Raw genomic sequence first — 21,791 nt, 5'->3', positions numbered from 1 at the left:
TCTTTCATATGTGCAATATTTGGTTGTCTTTTCTATCTTAATGTTTCCTCTTAGAGTCTATCATTTCTTAAAAGACAAAATTAACATTTTAATGTTTACTACATGGCTGTAATGTTCGAGACTTGAATATTCTGTGATATTCAAGACTTGTGAGAATGCATGAAAGTCAAATTGAAGAGTTGTTCAGTAAACCACAGAATTTGAACATTGAACAAAATATTGCTGTTAATATGGTACATTATAACCTCTTTTTGTTAAATCTTTGGCATGAAATACTGTTAAGTTCCCTAAGTCCTCATTATTTTCAGCAGGCTAATATTTTTGTTGCATTGCTATGATGACTGAACTTGAGTTGACATGGGTTGACTGCCTGTAGGGTATTGTGGGCTAACTTGCTGTTGAATAGACAAGGCTTCCCTTCTCTCTAAATTACAGAGGAGAATTATTTTGCAGAATAGGAATAATAAAACATGCAAATTAGCTGAAATAGAAACAAAAAAATTCCACAGGAGTTGAAGGAATGGCATTCAGCTAACAATACTGTTATAAGAGAAATCTTTCCTGTATGTTGATTTTATCTTAAAGTGGAGGGATCATTTATTGTTTGGGAGAAAATTTACACAGAGTTTGGAGAAGTGTTTAAAGAAAGCTTTTCCTTTCATTATTTGTGCTTGGTCAGATCCAAAGAATTCTCCAACTGCATCACTTTGTTAATTCACTGAACATAAGTTCACAGAATATCTGCTATGTGGCAAAGTCTACGCTAAGTATTAAATGTACAGAGGTGCAGGACCTGGTCTCTAAGCTGAGGGAAATTACAGGTTGGGGGAAACACTGTTAAAAATCAATTAAGTGCAACACAAAAACTGTAAATTTCACCAGCCCTTCAAGGAAGATATAATTCTTATTTAAAAATTTCCAAATCTTCCAACTAATTTTATAAGATGAGTAAAACACTGTCACCAAAGCAACACAAATAATGCAAAAAAAAGTAGAACATTTTCACATATGAGTAAAGATACAAGATTCAAAATAAAGTATTAGTAAATAAAACCTAACACTGTATCAAGAGGAAAACACCTCATAAAGCAGTCTTATGACTTCAAAGATTAGTTGATGTCAGGAAATCTCTAATGTAATTTACTACAACAAGATTAAAAAGGAAATAAAATAATATCACTATATTGATAGATATCCAATATCATGTTTTGCATTTTAGTACCCATTACTGAAACATAACTTTGCTTTTTTTTCTGAGCACCTTTCAGAAAACTATTGCAAAGTCCTATCTTCAAATATATTCATGCCTACTCTTACATCTCCTCTTCAGTATTGTACTAAATATTTTCCTAAAGTTAAATGAACATGGTTGATAAATTAACATCTCACAAAGTTGGTGTTATTTAAATCTCTTTCCTTAATAATCCATTATATATCCTTACTCCCTGGATCTTTGGATTTATCTTACGCTCCTTTATGGTTATTTATAATTGGATTGTATTATTTACCCATAATTCTCAAAATTCCCCAGATTCTCAAATTAAAAAGTCTGCATTCCAAAAGACTAAAAAATTAATTGCTTGATATTTGGAATGTAGTTTTCTGTAGAAAACTCTGTCTAGACTAGCATACAAGACCTATTAATACTAGGGAATAAACTTAACAAAGAAAAAACAAACTAACCTACATTCTATGTAAGTGAAATACAGAAGTAATATTAAAAAATAGTGAAATAGGGACTTCCCTGGTGGTGCAGTGGTTAAGAATCTGCCTGCCAATGCAGGGGATACGGGTTCGAGCCCTGGTCCGGGAAGATCCCACATGCCGCGGAGCAATGAAGCCGTGTGCCACAACTACTGAGCCTGCGCTCTAGAGCCCGCAAGCTACAACTACTGAAGCCCGTGTGCCTAGAGCCCGTGCTCCGCAACAAGAGAAGCCACCGCAATGAGAAGCCTGCACACCGCAACGAAGAGTAGCCCCTGCTCACCGCAACTAGAGAAAGCCCGCATGCAACAACGAAGACCCAACACAGCCAAAAAAAATAAAAAAATAAAAAAAAATAGTGAAATAAAATACTTTGTGATACAAATAATAAACATAAAAATAAAATATGTAATGAAAATTTTCAATTTTCCTTGAATTCTTGTCCTTGAAGGAAGTAAGGTGAGGTTCTAGACCCTCCATGCACATTAAAAATCAATAGAACTTCTTTTGGGGTTTTTTGTTTTGTTTTCTGCTTTTTTTTTTTTTTTTGCCCATGTATAATTTCACTTCAAAGTGAAAATTTTAATTATTGAAAAATATTTAATTATTTTAAAAGAAATTTATTAATTGTGATTCCAGTCTTTTATTGGCTTACAATTGATTTTTTAAAACATAAGCAAATGACTGAATTTATATAACTGAGCAAAAGTTGGAGGACAGAAAACAAAGAGTATACCTGAATGAGATCATTTTATACAATATAAAATGAGGACGACTTTAATAGAGAATCTTTGTAGCATCTCTTTGAGAGAGAGAAAGGAACAATGCATTAGTCAGTTCTCCTGTCAACTGCTAGTCTGCATTGGTATAGGTCATCTCGGTTATGATCCAAAGCAGGCATGAATAATCTTGGGGTGACTGTGGAGAAGGTACAAATAGTCGAAACCACAGAACATTAACCATACAGATATTTGTAGCAAAATTTTGATAACTGCATAACTAAATGGACTAATATCATCTCTAACAATTTTGCTAGAGTTAAAATGTATGGATTAGCACGCTGCAGTTAAGGTTTATTTATATGTTAACCAGCTTTAGGCTAACTTGCCAGAAAACAGTAAATTGCAATAGTAATTTGTTATTTTTGTTTAAAAGCTAATTTAAATATAATGTGTTTCTTCTCTCCTTTTAATTGAGTTGTACAAGATTACCCTCATTTAAAAAAACAAAAAACAAAAACCTAGAAACCAAACTTCTATAATCTGTGCAACATACTATTTTTGAGTACCTATTATTAGTATTCAACAAAACACACCTAGGGGCTTCCCTGGCGGCGCAGTGGTTGAGAATCCGCCTGCCAATGCAGGGGACACGGGTTCGAGCCCTGCTCTGGGAAGATCCCACATGCCGCGGAGCAACTGGGCCCGTGAGCCACAACTACTGAGCCTGCGCGTCTGGAGCCTGTGCTCCGCAACAAGAGAGGCCATGATAGTGAGAGGCCCGCGCACCGCGATGAAGAGTGGCCCCCGCTTGCCACAACTAGAGAAAGCCCTCGCACAGAAACAAAGACCCAACAACAACAACAACAAAAAATTACCAAAAAAAACCACACCTAGTTTTAGTTATCTTGGAATGACATTAAATGAACAAAGATAAATCCACAGTTGAAATCTGTGGAAAATGCAATGAAGGAAAAGAATAGGATGCAATGATATACAGTCACAGGAAGAACAACTTTTAGGGGAGGTGGTTATAGACAGTCTTGCTCAAAATGGCATTTAAGCTGCAGTCTGAAGGGTGACTAGAAGTTATGCATCTGAAGAAGAAGAGGATGTGCATTTCAGGCAGGATGAATAGCTCATTAAATAATAACAGTAACAATTTAGATGAAGGAAGAGCTTGTGAAAAATTTCCAGGCGGGCTGGAGGGTTTTTGAGCAGTGGGGGCAGTGATATTGAGGAAGGCTGGGACCTGGGATCTGGGACCCTTCACTGCAGTGCTTGCACCTGGACAAACATCTCCTCAAGCAACAGAATACAAAGAAACTACAAGGGACTAAAAATAACTGCACGCCTGAGTAGTTGGACAAATTATGAACAATAAGATACAAAAAGGCCAAACCCAAACTGTCTCTTCTGAGGTGCCAGGAGCAAAAGCAGGGTATGACGCATGATCTCTGCACACAACACCACGTAATGGTGGGCAGCCCACCTAAGCCACCCCTCTGGCCCAACCCACCGATCTGCTCCCACCCTCACCTCCTCTAGGGAAGCCACTCGCCAGCTAGGCCCCCACGCCCCACCGCAGGGGCAAGCAGCAAGGGCAACTGTTCCTTGTTCTCGCTCCCTTGTGCTACAACAAGAGTCCGGGTAAAGCCTTGCCTGATTTCCTCCTCTGGCCTCTTATCAGTTTTTATTAACTAAAGAGTCCACGAACCCAGTGTGGTAACAATATGAGTTGAGGATGGAGTTAAATCATGAAGTTTTTACATGATTCTGGATATAATGAGGAGGTTACGGCTGTGATGACATTACGGCCGTGGCAGACGTTTAGTTTTTCTTTTGGAGGATCAAATACCTAGATCGTAAATTGGGTATGATGTGGTCAATAAGTACAGAAAATGGAGGAGGAAAAGCACAGGAGCTTAAAGGTAAGGCAACTCACATGCCAGGAAACTGCAAGTACAGAATCTGTTATTGTAAATAACAGAAACCACCAAAGGGAGTTTATGGGTACACATAACAGGAAAGGTAGAGGCCTGTCTAGCTTCAGACACATTGTATCCACATACTCAAACAATGACTGCAGAAGAAGCTGTTTCGTCATCTCCCAGCTCTGTTTTTGTGTGTGATTTAATTTTTCATATGAAGTGACACATTGCCAACAGCACCTCCAAGGTCATATTCTACCAGCCAAGTGACTCCAATGAGGTAGTGCCTCTTTCTCAATAATTCCCATCATAAAGCCTCCTTTAAATCCAGGTCACCTACCCATCCTTGAACCACTCACTCACTAGGAAATGATCTAGGAAATGGAATACCCTCCTTGTCCAGGCCTGACTCACATGCCCAACCTTCAACGGGTATAGGGTTAGGCTTTTCCGAGTCACATTGGCTCAACATGACTGAGGGTGCAGAAGTTGTTCACTAAGGGAAAATCAGGATGATGTTATTGGAAGAAGTAGAAATGTACGTAGGTGTTAGACAGATAGGAAAGTGGGGGATTACGGAGGGAATCAGTATACTGAGAATCAGAGAAGGTCCAGAAGAAATTAATGGCTGGGAGATGGATTCCAATGAGATCTGTAAAAACAAGTCCAAAAATAGGATAAAAGTAAAAATACATATATACACTACTATATATAAAATAGATAACCAACAAGGGCCTACTATATAGTACAGGGAATTATACTAAATATTTTGTAATAACCTATAAAGGGAAAAGAATCTGAAATATAAATATATATATACATGCATGAATCACTTTGCTGTACACCTGAAACTAACACAACATTGTAAATCAACTCTACTTCAATGAAAAAAAAGATAGGCTAAAAGGACATATTCATAATCTACACCTGAGTTCTACTGAATCTGAACCAGATCCTCTAGGGTTGTGTCCTATTGATGTGCATTTTAAAATAAGAATACCAGGATTCTTTAGCACTCTATAAAGTTTGAGAATCACTGGATTAAAATTATAACCATGGGAAGGCCTGAATCTCTCAATAATTCAATGTGTAGAGTTTCTCTGAGTTGTGAATTTGTATGATTTTTTTTTTTGTCACTTGTTATCTGAAGCAAGAAAATAACCTGACCACAAAATGGGCATCTACCACATAATATTGTTTTTAATGTTGGTACTTCTATTAATGCATTTGTATGTAGAGAAAAATTGGCCCAAATCGATTTAAGACCAGTAAGACCTCTTGGTGATTTTGCTTCAACCTCCAAACACTCAGATTTTCTTCTCCACATAGAAACTCACAGCAGATGAATTGAGTTCTTGAAAACAGGTGTGAAAACTTGAAAATGAATACCCATGAGTGTCTCTGAACATGAATAAACTGCAAGGTTTTGCTTCAACTCTGAATTTCTTACCCTGCTTAGACTGGAGTTAGTGTTAGTGTCCCTCAGTGTCAACTGTGTTGCAAATCCTGGACTAAGTTTTATTGCACAAACAGCTCATGTTTGATTACTGTGAAGTCTGTTAGGATTCAGCCACCAGGTGTCAGTAAGACTTGAAAAACAGTAGGGTTCTGCAGAGTCCAGTGATTTTCTTCATTCAGTCTCTAGGAGCAAATCAATACAGCCTTTGGTTATATCTTTTTTTGTTGTTCCCAAGGAAATGCAATCCATTGACAGACCCACTGAACACAGAGAGAATTTAAATCTTCACCCCGCCCCCCATGACAAGGCCTTGTTTCACCACACTTTCATAGTACGGGCTGGTTTTTAATTTCCAATAATTGAGTACCTCAAGATTCATAGTGAATGAGGTAGTTTATCCAACCTAGAAGGAAAAGGATGCATCTGAAGCAAGTGACAAGGAGGCAGGGTATCTTGACAATTACATGTAATCTATTATGAAATGTCAATTAATAAAAAACAAGTAGAAAAGTTAAGCATTCTCAGACTATTTATAATGCCAAAAACATACGCTGGGACAATTTTGAAACTTAAATAAAATGGGGTCTTTTTTTTACTAAATATCCAAAGTTTTGTGTTAGTATTCTCACTTATTATTGTTGTTGTCTTCATCATTATTGTTTTTTTACTCTGCTATTGTTGCTTATAAGACAAACATAAATCCACTTGACCCTCATACAAAGCCACCTTAATACCTCAGTTTTTTTTTCCTATTTCATATAAACCTTGAATTAAAACTTGAAATTAAATGTGTCACAGCATATCCGTGATATCATTATAAAATTTATTCTGTTCCCTATAGTTCTGTGTAGAAAAAAGATTTTGCAAAATGTACTCTCAGCTTCTTGAGGATTATTCTAATAGTTATTGTGTTCTGGTACAGTTTGGTGTAATTCCTATTTCACTTTAAGTTTCCTCAGAGGTAGATATTTCAAGTGCTTGGTGCTGCCAGCCTATCTAGTTAAAGTCTGACCAAGGTCACAAAGTCTGTTGACTCATATGGCAATTCCTGTGTAGAACACAAAATTCTACATCATCTTTGAGTGAAATCCAATAGAGCAAGATCCCAGCTGTCCTAGTATCTGTTGAAAACATAAGACTGACCTAGTCTAAATTGGTTCTCAGCATTATTTTGGAGAGCATTTAGGTTTTCAAGACTGCAAGAATAATACATGTATATTTTAGAAAATTTGAAAAATCAAGAAAACACCAAGATGAAAAAGAGACAGCAGCTGTTAATATTTTGACTCTCAAGATTTTGTATTATCTTGTCTCAGTGTTTACAATATTTAAAAAGAAGCAGCAATAGGAACAGCTGGTTTTGTAAAGAAATTACTTATTTGTGAATAATCCAAAAGACTGTACAGAGCTTCTCTTCCCAGGATAATAAATGGTAAGCTACAGTGGCCAGATTGTATTGTTCCTATGTCTCAGCAAGGCGAAGTCCCTGACGGCTATTGCCAGACTAACATCTTTTTCCTCCTTCAAATACAACACGTTTCTAGAAACTGAAGTAGGAAAAAGTTATTGTAAGGGAGGCGTGGCGCAGGGAGAAGGGTTAAAACAGCTTTGAATGCTCTATAAACCGGGTCCAGTATTATAAAGGAGTGACTTACTTCCCTGTAGACACAAAAAAAGTTTGGGTTTGTCGGGGGGATGAGTGATTGCAATACTGGTGAGTGAACACAAATGTGCTGTGGTTTTTCCTTGCGTGCACTTGCTGTTTTGCCTCAAGTCTTTGTTAGAACTTTGGTTAGGGGACATTCTATTGATATTTGCCAGATTAAAAAAAAATAGTTCTAGTGCTGTTAAAACTTTCCACATCACATTTTATTTTGTGTTGTGTTTCAGCGGGAGTGTGAGGGGGGGGGTCAGTCAGGTACCCCTAAATTTCTGCCACTGAACTCAGCAGCCCCTCCTCACCAGCACTACGATATCCTCATTCTGAGCCATTAGTGAGCACTTTTCCAGGTAGGGCTTTTCAGAGTAAACTAGTCAGATTAATTTCTAGTGGCTATCACAGTCCCCAGGACAGAGTAGATACCGAAAAAATATGAAAAGAGTCAGTAAACTAATTTTTTAAGATATAGCAACCTGTTGTCAGGTATTAATGAACAAAACAAACCATAGTTTTCATTTGTCATGTTTCATCGGTTTAGTTGGGACATCTGGTGGAAATAATCCAAGGCAGACACTGTTAATATATATGACTGGCAGGGTACACATGCACATGTGAATGATAAATATTGGACAGAATTGTAACAAGAAAATACTGAACATTTAGATTATATACAACATAAATACAGTTTCATTGTTGGCAATAAATAATAAAAGAACTAGTGGAGTTCAGTATTTGGTGTGAGTGGGTAAGTGGAACTCCAGTTAACAAAAAGTGATATTGTCAAGAAGGAAACCATACTTTGATAGTGTGTAAGAGAGAAACTGGATCACAAATTGAACTTCGGTTGTACTCAAACTGTGAAGTTGGAACATGACCTGGGAATATCACTAGATTTATCACTTTTGATGCTTTTCAGATTGCTTAGGTGGCCAGGATGCCCTTTTAAACTCTCCATCTGACTGACTGTCTGCATCCTTTCCTACAGAGCACAGGCTTTTTGCTACAGTGATCCCTGCATTTATCATGTTCAGATGTGTCTATTTCAATGTGTTTTTCTGAAACTAGGGGAGAAAACCATGTGGAGATTGCAGCTGGTACCAAATGCCGTACCTCACCTCATTGTATAAGACAATCTCCAAAAGAACATTACTCAGACTCCCATGTACACAGAGAAAACATCCCTCAGGGAAGATTATCTAGCTCACTGCATGAGTGTCTAATTGAAGATTCTCCCAAAGTGAATATGTAACTTCCTAAAAGCCCCACAAATATCCTTAAATATTACACATAGCATAGAGGGCACTTTCAAGAGGACATTTTGTTATTAAAAATACCTATATTTGAAATACTATTTAAGAAAGAATTCATTTTTATATTAATAGTTTCCTTGTCTATAGGCATGTGTCCTTTCTATCCTAATGTGTTTTGGTTCTAATATGCATTTGTGACTTTGGCTTCATAGAATATAATTGTGACTTACTCTTTTTTTCCTTCATTCAATAAATATTTACTGAGCACCTCCACCTTTAAATAAGTCTACTATACTCCATAGGAGATACAAAAATGTTTAACACAAAAAAATAAATAGACCCTCAGGGGCTTACAGAGTAGGACAGAAAACAAGAAAATCACACAGATCTTTTTATAATATAAAATATAAAGCAGTAAGTTCCCTGTGAAATGTGTACATCAGTCATTCTCAGTCAGCCAGAGAGGGTGGTGAAACTTTCCAAAGATTTTCTTGTAAAATCGCACACTGAATTCTTTAAAATATGATGAATTTGAAATCAAGTCAAGAGTTAATTGAAGTTGAGTACCAGTAAATCTAACAGTTTCGGGCAGTGAGGCATATACGTTTATATTTAATTGGCAAAAGTTACCTGATTGAGAAATCTGTCAATCACAGTGTATGAATGGCTAACTCAATCACCTGAGTGACTGATACAGCATTCAATGAAGAGTATTGTTATTAAAATACCTGGAAAAAGAATCAACTATAAATAAATTAGTTGGCTGGGAATAGAGTTTCAAATTTATGTAACATGTAGGAACCTCTGTTTTATGTTTGTTTATTTTCTATAACAATTAAATTTCTGCAAATATGGCAGAAAAAAAATTTAATATATAACCAACCACTTCTCTTTTTCTAAGGCAGTGCTAAATTTTGGGAAATCTGACATAGGACAAGGCAATGGAGAGACTCATTGGATCCTCGGTGTCCTCTTCCGGGCTGAGTGAGATCCATTGTTTTATCTGGACCCATTTACCAGTACATATATGTTGCCTTGTAGGCATCTCTATTCCTCTGTTTCTTCTTCCTCTATTTCCCGTACTTCCATGCCACATTCATAGGTACAAGAATCATGCTGCTATATCCATGCAAAGCTAAGGCACAGAAATCTCTGGAAGGCTGTCTGAGGGCTTGTCTTTTTCCTCCACTTTCATGGTGCTGCCTGGGAAGTAAAACTCAGAATGTTTGTCTGGGAGGGAACCATCCCTTTCAGTATCCTGTCCTCATCGTGTCTCATCTCTCACTTTCCTTTTTTCCAAAGAAAAATTTTCTATTTGAGGGAGTGTGAAGATTCCCTTCTTCAATCTACCCCTCTTAAGTATTTATTGTATACATAGTATTTCTCCATTTACTGAGGGAACCAGTCTCTTGGAAGACAATAGGCAGGACAATTCTCTTTTCTGCCTTCTTTCATCTCTCCCATGAAGTACTGAGTAGGAAAAGGTCTAGCAACTTGACATGGGGGAATAAAGCAAAGTAAAAGGGGTAATATCCAAGAAAAAAATCACAATGAATAATATGTCAAATATGGTTATTCCTACATTTATGTATATTATAATCACCTCATGATTTTTTGATCAAATAAAAATCAAATATATAATAAAACTATAAAAATGGAATAACATATCAGAACATGTATTCATTATTTCAACATTAATCCTTGAATGAACATTTAAGGCACTGTCTCTAGTGGCTCAGGATGCAAAAACTAATAAATTCTCTCCCTTTTTTTTTAGATGCTTATGACCTATTTGGGATGACAACACATGAATAAGAGCACAAAAGTATTACAGATTATGAAAATACGTAGAAAGTAGACTGTGGATGAAGGTCTAGGTGTCGTCAATTCTATTTAGGTGGGGAAGGATTAGGCAAGTCTTCATAGAGGTGAAAAATCTTGAGTTGAGTGTTGAAAGATGGCCAGATGTTCTCTAGCTGGTCAGAGCAGTGAAGGTCTTCCAGGAAGAGCAAGCAGGAATAGAAGAGAATATGAGGCATGGCATAAGCAAGTAGGATGTAGACTAGAGTGAGGGAGTCTGACGAAAAAGAAAATATGAGCAGTTTGACAAAGCAATGACACAGAGTGGGTTTTGTTAGGGGAAAAATAGCTGAAGACGTAGAATTCTGAAGGACCCTATATGTCATTCTACCGAGCTCTGTATGTCATTTTGAAAGATTGAGAATTTAGTCAAAAGGTGTTGAGGAACATTGCATGGTTTTAGAGGAGGGGGGGTTAATAAGATTGAACTTGATCTTAGGGATGTCATGTTGGTTTCAACTGTGGAGGACAAATGTGAGGCAAGCACAGATAGAAGTAGGGAGAGTTTTGGAGAACAGTTCAGAAATGTTGGCAAGCCATATTTAAAAGCAGATGGACGAATGGATAAAGAAGATGTGGTACATACATATATATATAATGGAATATTACTCAGCCATAAAAAAGGAATGAAAGTGGGTCATTTGTAGAGATGTGGTTGGACATAGAGACTGTCATAAAGAGTGAAGTCAGAAAGAGAAAAACAAATATCTCATATTAACACATGTATGTGGAATCTAGAAAAATGGTACAGATGAACCAGTTTGCAAGGCAGAAATAGAGACACAGATGTACAGAATGAATGTATGGACACCAAGGGGGGGAAGGAGGGGTGGGATGAATTGGGAGATTGGGATTGACATATATACACTAATATGTATAAAATAGATAACTAATGAGAACTTGCTGTATAGCACAGGGAACTCCACTTCACTGTACAGTAGGAACTAACACAACATTGTAAAACAACTATACCCCAAATTTTTAAAAAAGCAATCTGTAGTAGTGATGGGGAAGCAGTAGCTTCAGAGTGTTGTAAGGAGTTCGAATTAATAAGACTTTGAGTGTCTTTTAGTAATGTCTAAATATGAAGTAAAACCCTAGAATGACTCTAGATTTTTGGCATGGGTCTCTGGTGTGTGGTGGTATATTTCACAAAGATAAAAAATAAAAAAGAAGCAGGTCTATTTGGGGAGAAAAGTAATCCAGTATATAAATGAAATGTAGAATAATTAGGCCGATTGGATCTTTTTAATGCTGAGAATGTTGACTTTTTTTCTTATCATTATATAAATGAAGGTTTTGAAATGCTAAGTTTAAGGCACATAATACCATACTGACACATATACTTTTCTTAGTGATCTGCTGTAGGTAATTTCAGTACTTCATTTCAAAGTTCTAGCTGCCACCTGGAGCTTATATATCTAAACAGACCTCAACATCTAGAATCATTATTCTCCTCTTTACTTGTAGCATATTACACTAATGAATATTTTGTGTCATTTGGAGGGCAAGATTTCGGATTGATCATACTTCCTCTTCTTTTAAAGATTTATGAGCTTTATAAAAGGCTTTATTTCAGCTGGGAATTGTCCTGTGTCATGTTCTGGACTATGTTCGTCATCTAGTCTCCCATAAATATTAAACCAAAGTCAACAACAACAATAACAGTGAAACCTTATGGGAGAAGGAAGTATAATTCTGAGGATGCAATTATGTTTATGCATTTAAGAGCATGCTCCCCTTTATGACATTTTTAAATGAACAAAATTTCATCTCAAGTCACCAACTAAACAGATGGTATTGACCAGTGGGAATCTTTTTAGTAAATGGGATAATTTTTTAAATTGTGCACATGCAAATTTGGCCATGGCATTTATGAAAGATATTCTGACACTAGACCTGTTAAAGGATGGAGTAGGAGATAGTAGCACGTGAAGTTAGTGTCAGGTTGCTTTAGCTGTCACTTTAATGTTAGGGCCAATTTTGTCCTCAGTTAAAGAAAAAAGTACTGTTTTTTGGTTTGTCTCTCTCTCACCTTACCATTCTCTCCTGTTTTTCATTTCTGATGCTTGTCAGTTTCCAGACATGCCTACCATAAAATACATCAATCAATTGACTCTTGCAATTTTTTTTCTCATTCAGTAAGCATTCACTGAGATAGTGAGTAAATGTGGGAAAACAAATGTAAACTGGTTTATAAGCTATAAGGACTGTGATATGAGTAACGGCTTCATACTGGCCTTTGCTACTTGACTACTAGAATAATGGATTTTCTTATGCTACTTTTTTTTATCTCCCAAGGCAGAACAATGCAATTAGACCAGTAGTAGTGTATTCCCACTTTTCATGAGTATGTGCTATGGGGGTGAGTCAATGTAAAATAGATCACTGCTTCCAGTGGTCAGTCATGGGAGATGTGGCCCAGTGAGGAATAGGAGATGGCAAAGCCAGGTAAGGAAACTGTACTTAATCAAGGGGTGGTATCACACCATTGTGGGTCCCTATGATTTCAGAAAGGCAGCCCAACCTTGTTGGCTTCTCCTCTGGGGAGGAATAGGTCATCATTCTAGAAAGGACATCTAGCTCCAGAGAGAAGACCCAGGCTGTGGGAGTATTACAGCTTGAACCAGAGAAAGGAGATAAGTAGGGAAATGCTTACTGGTGCCAATAGGTTCCTATTATAGTGGCACTGTAGCCAATACATATGTTCTGTTACTATTTGTATTAGTTCTCTATTTCTGTATTGCAAACTACCATAAGCTTAGTGGCTAAAAAATCACATATTTATTATCTCATAGTCTCTGTATTTTGGGAATCCAGACACAGCTAGTGGATTCTCTGTTTCAGAGCTTCTCGAAAGGCTGAAATCAAGGTGTTGACCAAGACAAGGGATTCATCTGAAACTCAAATAGGAAAGGATCCACTTTCAAGCTCAAATGGTGGTTGGCAAGATTCAGTTCTTTTTGATTATCAGGCCGAGTCTTCAGGCCCTTGCTGATATTGGCCAGAGGCCATTCTCAGTTCCTTGCCATGTGGGCCTTTTCAATGGCTGGCTTACCTCATCCAAACCAGCAAGGGAGAGAGTCAATGAAGTCTCCTAGCAAGACAGAAATTACAATCTTAGAAGGGACTTCCCACCCTTTACCTTATCCTATTGTTTGGAAACAAGTAATAGGTCCTCTTTCATACTCAAGATGAAGGGTGTGAATGCCAAGAGGTAGCAACAATATGGGTATTGCAAACATACAGCAGAGTAGAAGAACATATGACTAAGACCATAAACATTGGAGCCAGACCACCTGCGTTCAAATCTCAACTCTGCTACTTACCAAGCTGTGTACTTGACATTGGGTTAGTTACTTAACTTCTTTGTATCTAATTTCCTATCTATAAAATAGAAAATACAATCACGCTCACCTCGTACGACTGTTGTGAGGATTAAATGGGTTCAGAGGTTTAAGCAGTAGGAAAGTCTCACTAAATGTTTGTTATTACATTTTGTGAATAATATGGCGAAAACAGATGTATTTATCACTAGACCTTGGGTCATCCATTCAAGGGCATGTCTGAGTTTGCAGAGAGACATGAATATCAAGAATCACTGCTTCACAGAAAGAGCAGACTTACAGATCTGCGTCTAGAAAGCAGTCCTGGGCCCTGGCTCTCCTCATGGAGAACAGGGTATGGAGGGACTTACATCCATCCTGAGAGCCCTTAAGCCAAAATTAGGATGCACATGGGGCTGAGTCATACATACTCTATTTCTCCTCTTAGGTAAAGGGATAAGAGACCTCATATTTTGTTTCCCTCCTGAGAAATGAAAATTCTCATCTTTCTGTGGCACCAAGAGGAACAAGAATCTTGTAGTGCCCTCATCTCCCACTTCAATACTTCTATGACCTATAAGTCACTGCATAAACCTGGCTCTATCCACTCTCCAACATCATGTCAATACTTATCCCATCATTCACTGTCCCCGGAAACTGACCTCTTCTCTGTTCCCTGAGGAAACCAGGGCCCTTTTTGCCTCAGGACCTTACGTAAGTTCTTTCTTCTGACTGAATACTTTCCCCATATCTCTTCACACTGTCATTCTTGGTCTCAACGTCAATGTCCTCTCAGGGAGGACGCTGCTGAAAGAGGTCTCAACCCTCTCACAAAGCTGTCTAGCACATCACTCTTCCAGAATTTCTTTACTTTCTCCCCTTATTAGAATCTAAGCTCCATGATTGCCAAACTCTTTTCTATCTGGTTTTCTGCAGTATTGGTAACACCTATCACAGACACTGGTAATAAATATTTGTTGAATAAATGAATGTTATAAATGCAAAGATATGATTGCTGAACTCTATTACATCTTTACAAAAGAGTAGAAAAGCTATTTTAGCCATATGAAACCCTCAAGATTTTCAAATAAAATACACTCCAAAAAATAGTCACATAAAGGTAGAGTTATTTTTTTCTGTAACAATGATCCAAAGATATATCTTGTTCTTCACATGGAAAACATTTTAATAAGTGATAAGTTAATTGAACTAATGCTTTTAGTCAGAGGGTTAGAAATGAAGATTTATCAATTCATATAACCATTTCATATATTAATCAGAAGGCAGAATTTAACAATTAGCTATTAATCATGTGCTAACTGTTTTTGAACTAACTAGTTGTTTGATCTGATTATTTTCAGCTTGAATATCTATTGGAGTACTACATTCTGCATGCCCAGCATTAGAGTGCCAATAAAAATCATATTTCCAACATCATGGGAAAATTCTCACAATATACGGTACTGCTAAACACAAAAAAATAGTACACAGATTCTGTATACTCTGTGAACTCAATTTTTTTTAGAAAGAAAGATTCTTTAGAAACATAACCAATTATTAAAGTGTTTATTTCTAGGGAGTGTTTGGATTATGAGTGATGTTAATTTTATGTAATCTGCTTTTATGTTTTTCCACAATATTTCTACTTCAAATTATTTTAAATAAGGGAATTTTCTAATGCAACTACAAAAAATTTCTCTGTTTGTGGACATCTTAATAGTTGAAAATCAATGAATAGTTGAAACTCATGTGGATTTAAGTATTAAAATCTTTTTAAAATGAAAGAGGGATATGAATCAGCTGCATTCATTAAACCTCCGGGACAGGGACAAATGGACGAACAATGGTTAAATAAAGTTTGGACAATAATCTCAAGGAAGTGTTTTAAGCAGTGGGTGGTGCCTGTGTAAAAAACACCCTTCCAAGAGAAGCAGTAAAGGAGTTCCCTGGTGCCACTTCATGAGAACAGAAAGAACACTTAGCAGGAGAGACCCCTGAGGACTATTATTATATTAATGGCTAAACTCACTACTGAAGTCAGGTGGGAAGCTGGCCAGGACCCTGCTAAGTCTCAGGTGCTTGACGCAGCTCCCTTTAGGCAACGACACGTTTTTCTGGAGCATGTGTAGGCCAAGTTCACAGACTTTGGTGGGTAACCGCTTTTTTTGTTGTTAGATTTGTCCATTCCAGAGACTTAGTCCCACACATTGGTTCAAAATTACTTCTGAGCCTTCATGTTTGCTAATTAATTTTCAAACATGTAGCACAAAGGAAGGAAAAAGTCCTTCTTTTTTACAGCTCATTCATTTGTACATTTTTTCCTCTGCCCTATCCCTGCTCTATTAACACAAAGATTCTTTCTATTTTATATAGCTGTAAAAACCAGCAGGCTTCGCTCTTAATCAGAGTTGTCTAGTTTCATTGCCTGAGGGCCTAGATCATTAGTAATAAATGTCATTAGTTGATGTTTCCAACATCCAGAGACTGTCAGATGATCTCCTCATTTAATCTCCCCATGATTAGAAACAGGCCCAAGCTTATGATATTTAGTAATTTTATTTTCTTGTTGTGGGAAAAGTAAAAGGCTACCTCTTGGAAACAAAAACAAAACTAATAGCCACTTCACAGTAGACTTGAAGGAATAGCAGACTATATACAAAGACACTCAAAGCGGAAACAAGGGAGAAACTGCAAGGAATTGGTATCTGCTGCACCCCAGGTTTCTTCAAGGAGCTAAAATAAATTGAGACATGGGCAGCCCCAACTTGCCTGCCCTCGTTACCTTACATCTTAGAGCATTGTCTGATTTCCAGCATTCTAATTGAAAAGACCGTTTGTAGTAAAAAGCTCTGTTTGAGTCGCTTTGAAATCATGAGCCTCGGGTTTTCTTTCTGGCAAATGTTTCTTAGAGATCACTAAGCTTATTAAACAGTTCTGTGTTTGGAAGCTTCTGATGTTGGAACAGGCATAGTCCAGACACCTTGGTATAAAAAATAGCAGTCAATTCTCCATGGACTCTTTGGAAAGATGCTGTGTGCTGCTCTCCCTTCCTTGACCTGTATCTTTGGAACCTCAATGCCATGTACACAGAAGTACCTGGTAAACATCTGCAGTGGCAGATCATAATCATATAATTATTATTAGTCACAGAACAGACTGTTCTTCTGTTCTTCAGTGTTCTTCATCTTATTTCCTCCATGGACCCAAAGGAAGAATGGGAAGTTATAGAGCATCAGAAAATTTTTAAAGATGGAAAAGTAGTTCTACTTGAGTGAAATTTAAATAATCTTTAGGGAGATGAAGTATTTATGAAGTCTGGACACCTAACAAAATTGTTCACAATTCATTTTTGAATGCTGAAAAACAAGATTAATGAATGTAACTATACGTTTGTTTCTCTATTCTTTCAATACTTTACTCAGCATTACGTTATATGAGTATTGTCATATAAGAATTGTCCTAAGAAAGTGATTTTTTTAAAGTCTTTGTTTTCATAGTTATTTCTCAGTACAGAAAAATTGCCTGTTTTATTTTTTAAAGTTCCTTGAGACAGGCAATACATGAGCCAGTTAAAAAAAAAATGGCAAACTTACAGGATTTGAAGCTCAAACTGATAAAAAGCATAATCAGTTTCATCATAGGTGACTGCCTTTGATCAAATATTGGTTATTTAACTCAGCTGAATTAGCTGCTCCTGGAAATCGGCTTCTACTCTACATAGTTGGCATATCTTTGAACATTCAGGGCCTCACTAATGCAAAACTGAGGCTGAGAATTCTACAGTCACCTGCTTATTGATACATATCATCTTTTAATGAAGAGGATTTGTGGAAAAATAAAGAGAAAATAACACGTTGAGCTTCTGTGTGGCAGGCACTTTCCAGTTTTATCTCTTTTAATCCTAACAAGAATCTGCCCTGTGGGGTACCCATCGTTATTTCCATTTTACAAGTAAAGACAGTGAGACTAGAGAAGCTATGACTTCCCCAGGGTCATAAATCTGGATAGAATGGGAGACAGATTTCAAACCCACATATGACTGACGCTAAAAACTCAGGCTCTTTCTTGTATTCCATGCTGGTGAACATACTTTGAAAAGATAAATTTATTGCATTTCTTATTCCCCCATTCAGAAATTTACATCGCCTGTTTAATTTTCTAGCTATATACTCTGTTCTTAATTCTAGTAATTAAATATATATTTATTTTTCTTCAATACAAATTTTTTCTAATTCAATTCCTTTCTCTCTTTTTCTTCTTCCCTTGAACTATTTCTGTCTTTTTCCTTCTCATCTTCTTCCTTTACAAAAGCAGTTCCATGAAGGAGGAAAGAAAAAAGAATTCTGAGTGGTCACAGTGAAGAATGAGATTACTACCTGGGGCACTCAGGAAATAATGCTGGGAGATCAACCAACAGAATGGAACTTGTGTCCAGACCAATGACCATTCATAGATGTGGTCATTCATTTAACTCATGTATTGAGTTCCTAGTATATGCCTTCTATTGTGCTGGCACAGGCCTTAACACCAAGTAACGCAGTGTTTAATGGGACAAGACTTAAGCATGAAGAAGGTAATGACAGAGAAAGTGATATGGGCAAGGTGCTGTGGAGAGACATTGGTGAGGGCCCTAATCAAAATGGGTGGCAAGGTGGTGGAGAAAAACACAAGCTTCATAAAGAATTGAAGCTTAAAATGAATCCTGGAGTCCTGAATGAAATATTTGAGCCCAGGGTCCACTATGTAAGGAAGAAGATTTATCTGTGGTTCTAGCCTAAAATGTTGACAGCAGCTAGACTGTGATTCGCGAAGATCATGGCCTAGAGAAGAAAATGTGCTTTAAGCCTAACAGAGCCATGGTTGGGTTTTGTATTCTTCACCAGAAGGGCAGGCTTGGAGTAAAAAGGCTGAAACACGTTTCACTCTGCTAACCGCCCCTAATCAGTAAAAGGCCACACTTTTAAGTTGTGCATTATGCTTTAGTATTCACAGACAGAACAGAACAGCTCTATTCTTCTGCATTGGCCTAGGTTATATTGACTCATCACTTTTTTTGGATATCTTGCTAGGTAACTGAACTATGTAATGGTTAAGTATGACTCCACTGTCTGACAAAGTTTGGAAAACTATGAAATAGATAGATACCTTTATCAAAGAGATACCACTGTAAGCAAATTATTCAATATACATTTAAAATTAGAAATTTTTCTCTAAGTAGAACGTCTAGCTATAGAGGTTCCATTATTTATGGCATTATGCTTAAAATTTGATGAACAGCAACAACAAAATTAAAAACAAAGAAGTAAACCTAATGTATTTTTATCATATGTCTGAGAATCACTGAAAATAAAGGTCTGGAAAACAATCACTTAAAAAATACATTGTGTCAGGCTTCCCTGGAGGCGCAGTGGTTAAGAATCCGCTTGCCAAATGCAGGGGACACAGGTTCGAGCCCGGGTCTGGGAAGATCCCACATGCTGCGGACCAACTAAGCCCGTGCGCCACAACTACTGAGTCTGCGCTCTAAAGCCTGCAAGCCACAACTACTGAGCTCACGTGCCACAACTACTGAAGCCTGAGCACCTAGAGCCTGTGCTCCGCAACAAGAGAAGCCACCACAATGAGAAGACCATGCACCACAATGAAAAGTAGCCCCCACTCACCGCAACTAGAGAAAGCCCATGCACAGCAATGAAGACCCAATGCAGCCAAAAATAAATAAATAAAATAAATAAATTTATTAAAAAAATAAAAATAAAAAAATAAAAAATACATTGTGTCACTCTTATTCTTTATGAATTACTGTTTTATGGGTCTACTAAAAAACTGAAGACAGAACCAACCTTAGTGTAGGCTTTGTTCTTAAAGATAATTTGGGAAATAAGACATGATCTAACTTAATACCTACAGTCAATAACAATTGGCTACTTGTTTATGCAAATAAATAAATAAATAAATAGTAAGTGTTAATGCCCAAATTCCCTCTCTAATGCTGGTGAATAGAGAAAATGTACATTCTATAAGCAGAACAATATTCTTTCAAGCATTCTGTAGCATTTTCCTTTCTCTTTTTTCTCCTTCCCCTTGTTTCCTCCTCCTCCCCCTTCTTCAATTTCAACCTGGGTATCTGCCTGCTGGATATATGTTGGTAGGGATTCAAGAAAGTTTTGGTTTACTCTATTTGACCTCTCATCCTTCCTACCCAATTGAAATTTTTATAGCCCACAAATCCTGCATACAGAATTACTTATTTAAAATAAATTTACAATGGAAAAGTTGGCATTTTCACTTATGAATCTGACAAAGTTAAAATTTGCCCCAAAATAACCTTGTATAGATGAGATAGGCTGAGCAAACTAACCAATGACTGTTGATTCTGGTTCAGTTCCACAGATGCCTCACCTTTAAAGTCTTGTTTGGCTGAGTTGAGTGCTTGTCTGAGAGGAGCAAATCCTCAGCAGGAGAAGGCCAACACTGAAAGAAGTCCTTGATGGTCTTCGAAGCAACCAGGAGCACTAGTGCAAGAAAGAGTGAAAAAATAAAGAAACACCTCTGAAAATCTTTAGTTTATATGAGGTGCTAAATCGGTAGTAACTTTGGGCAAGGAAAGTGACCCAAGCAATTCTATCAGAAGTTATCAAAAAGAATGTGTCTGCTTAGAATTTTATGTCTAACAGGCAAAAGATAGTTTGGGAAGGCATGCATTAGGCAATAGGTTACTTTTTAATTATGAAGTCATTGTTTATCAGTACTTACATCTGAGCTGCTTTTGAACTCTCATGTAGATTTAGAGAAATAAAAAGAAAAATATAAAATCTGGAACTAATTTCTACTCCAGGGGGCACCATTTATAGAGAACAGAATGGGAATGATACTTCTGGAATTGTATAACATGGTAGCCTTCTTGAACATTTACAGATTTACAGATTTTCTTGAATATTTACAGTAACTTTTTGCTATATGCATATCAATCTCCAGTATGGAAATTTTAGAAAAAAAGATAACTTTAAAACATCCTATTTAATTACTAGACAATCAGGATGCTGATTATATGGAACTGATAACCAGATTTCTGGTTATCTGGAACTACTTAAAATGACCAAGAATTCATATGAGTTTTTCTATAGTTTTAGAACCAATTTTGATATAATTTGACATCCATTATGGATGAAAACTCTTATTAAAGTAGAAATAGTTGTAAAGTTCCATATAGATACATATATATATACAAAATATATGATCATATATATATATAGATGCATAATATGTATTTCAAAGTTAACATGTTAAAACCCAGGCTCCTGATCATTTCACAACAATCTTGGTTTATATACAATCTTCTCCATGTATGTTAAGGCAACTCCATCCTTTCAGTTTTTCAGACCAAAAAACTTGGAGTCATACTTGACACCCAGAAAATCCTGTTAGTTCTTTCAAATAAGTTCAGAATGTGACTACTTCTATTGCTACAAGTTTGGTAGTCAGAATGAGACAGACCTATTATTAATATCAGGAAAAGATCAATATGATATATTAAGTGGAATAATCAAGTTGCAATAATTTTTATTTTATGCTGCCACTTGTGTTCCATAATTTCTCACTATATATAGTAATTTAGTATGTTTATATATGAATTTGTTTTACTTGTTTAGATAATAAGTAAGAAAGAATATCTTTGGAAGACTGATGGGGTATCTGGTTGGGATGATGAGCTGCTTGGGGAAAAAGTGGGGGGGGGTTCCTTTAATTGTGTAATTTCTGGTACCTTCTGAATTTTATAGCAAGTGAATATATTACCAACTATTAAAGTTGAAATTTTAGAAGACTATAATTATTCAAGAAAACATTTCATTTATTTTTCTCTCAGAGTTTACTTAACTAT

General features: G+C 36.7%; 2 long non-coding RNA genes across 3 annotated transcripts in view; both read right to left on the bottom strand.

The window, feature by feature from the left end:
• LOC309660860 overlaps nt 1-21,791 on the bottom strand; it is an 850,010-nt gene that overhangs the window by 45,938 nt on the left and 782,281 nt on the right. The gene's annotated exons all lie outside the window — the stretch shown is intronic.
• The window catches only part of LOC309660828, a 143,960-nt gene that overhangs the window by 4,340 nt on the left and 117,829 nt on the right, over nt 1-21,791 (bottom strand). The window contains exon 4 of one of the 2 annotated variants that reach the window (XR_014263654.1): nt 20,312-20,424. This is a non-coding gene — a long non-coding RNA (uncharacterized lncRNA). Of the gene's footprint in view, nt 1-873; nt 20,425-21,791 lie in introns of those variants that run through there. The other variant, XR_014263655.1, reaches the window with a different exon arrangement.

The sequence above is a fragment of the Balaenoptera physalus genome (genome assembly GCF_965194825.1).
Source record: "Balaenoptera physalus genome assembly, chromosome: 5".
Classification (NCBI taxonomy): Eukaryota; Metazoa; Chordata; class Mammalia; order Artiodactyla; family Balaenopteridae; genus Balaenoptera; species Balaenoptera physalus.
Note: the sequence above shows the minus strand (reverse complement) of the source record. Positions and strands in the feature narration are given on the sequence as shown.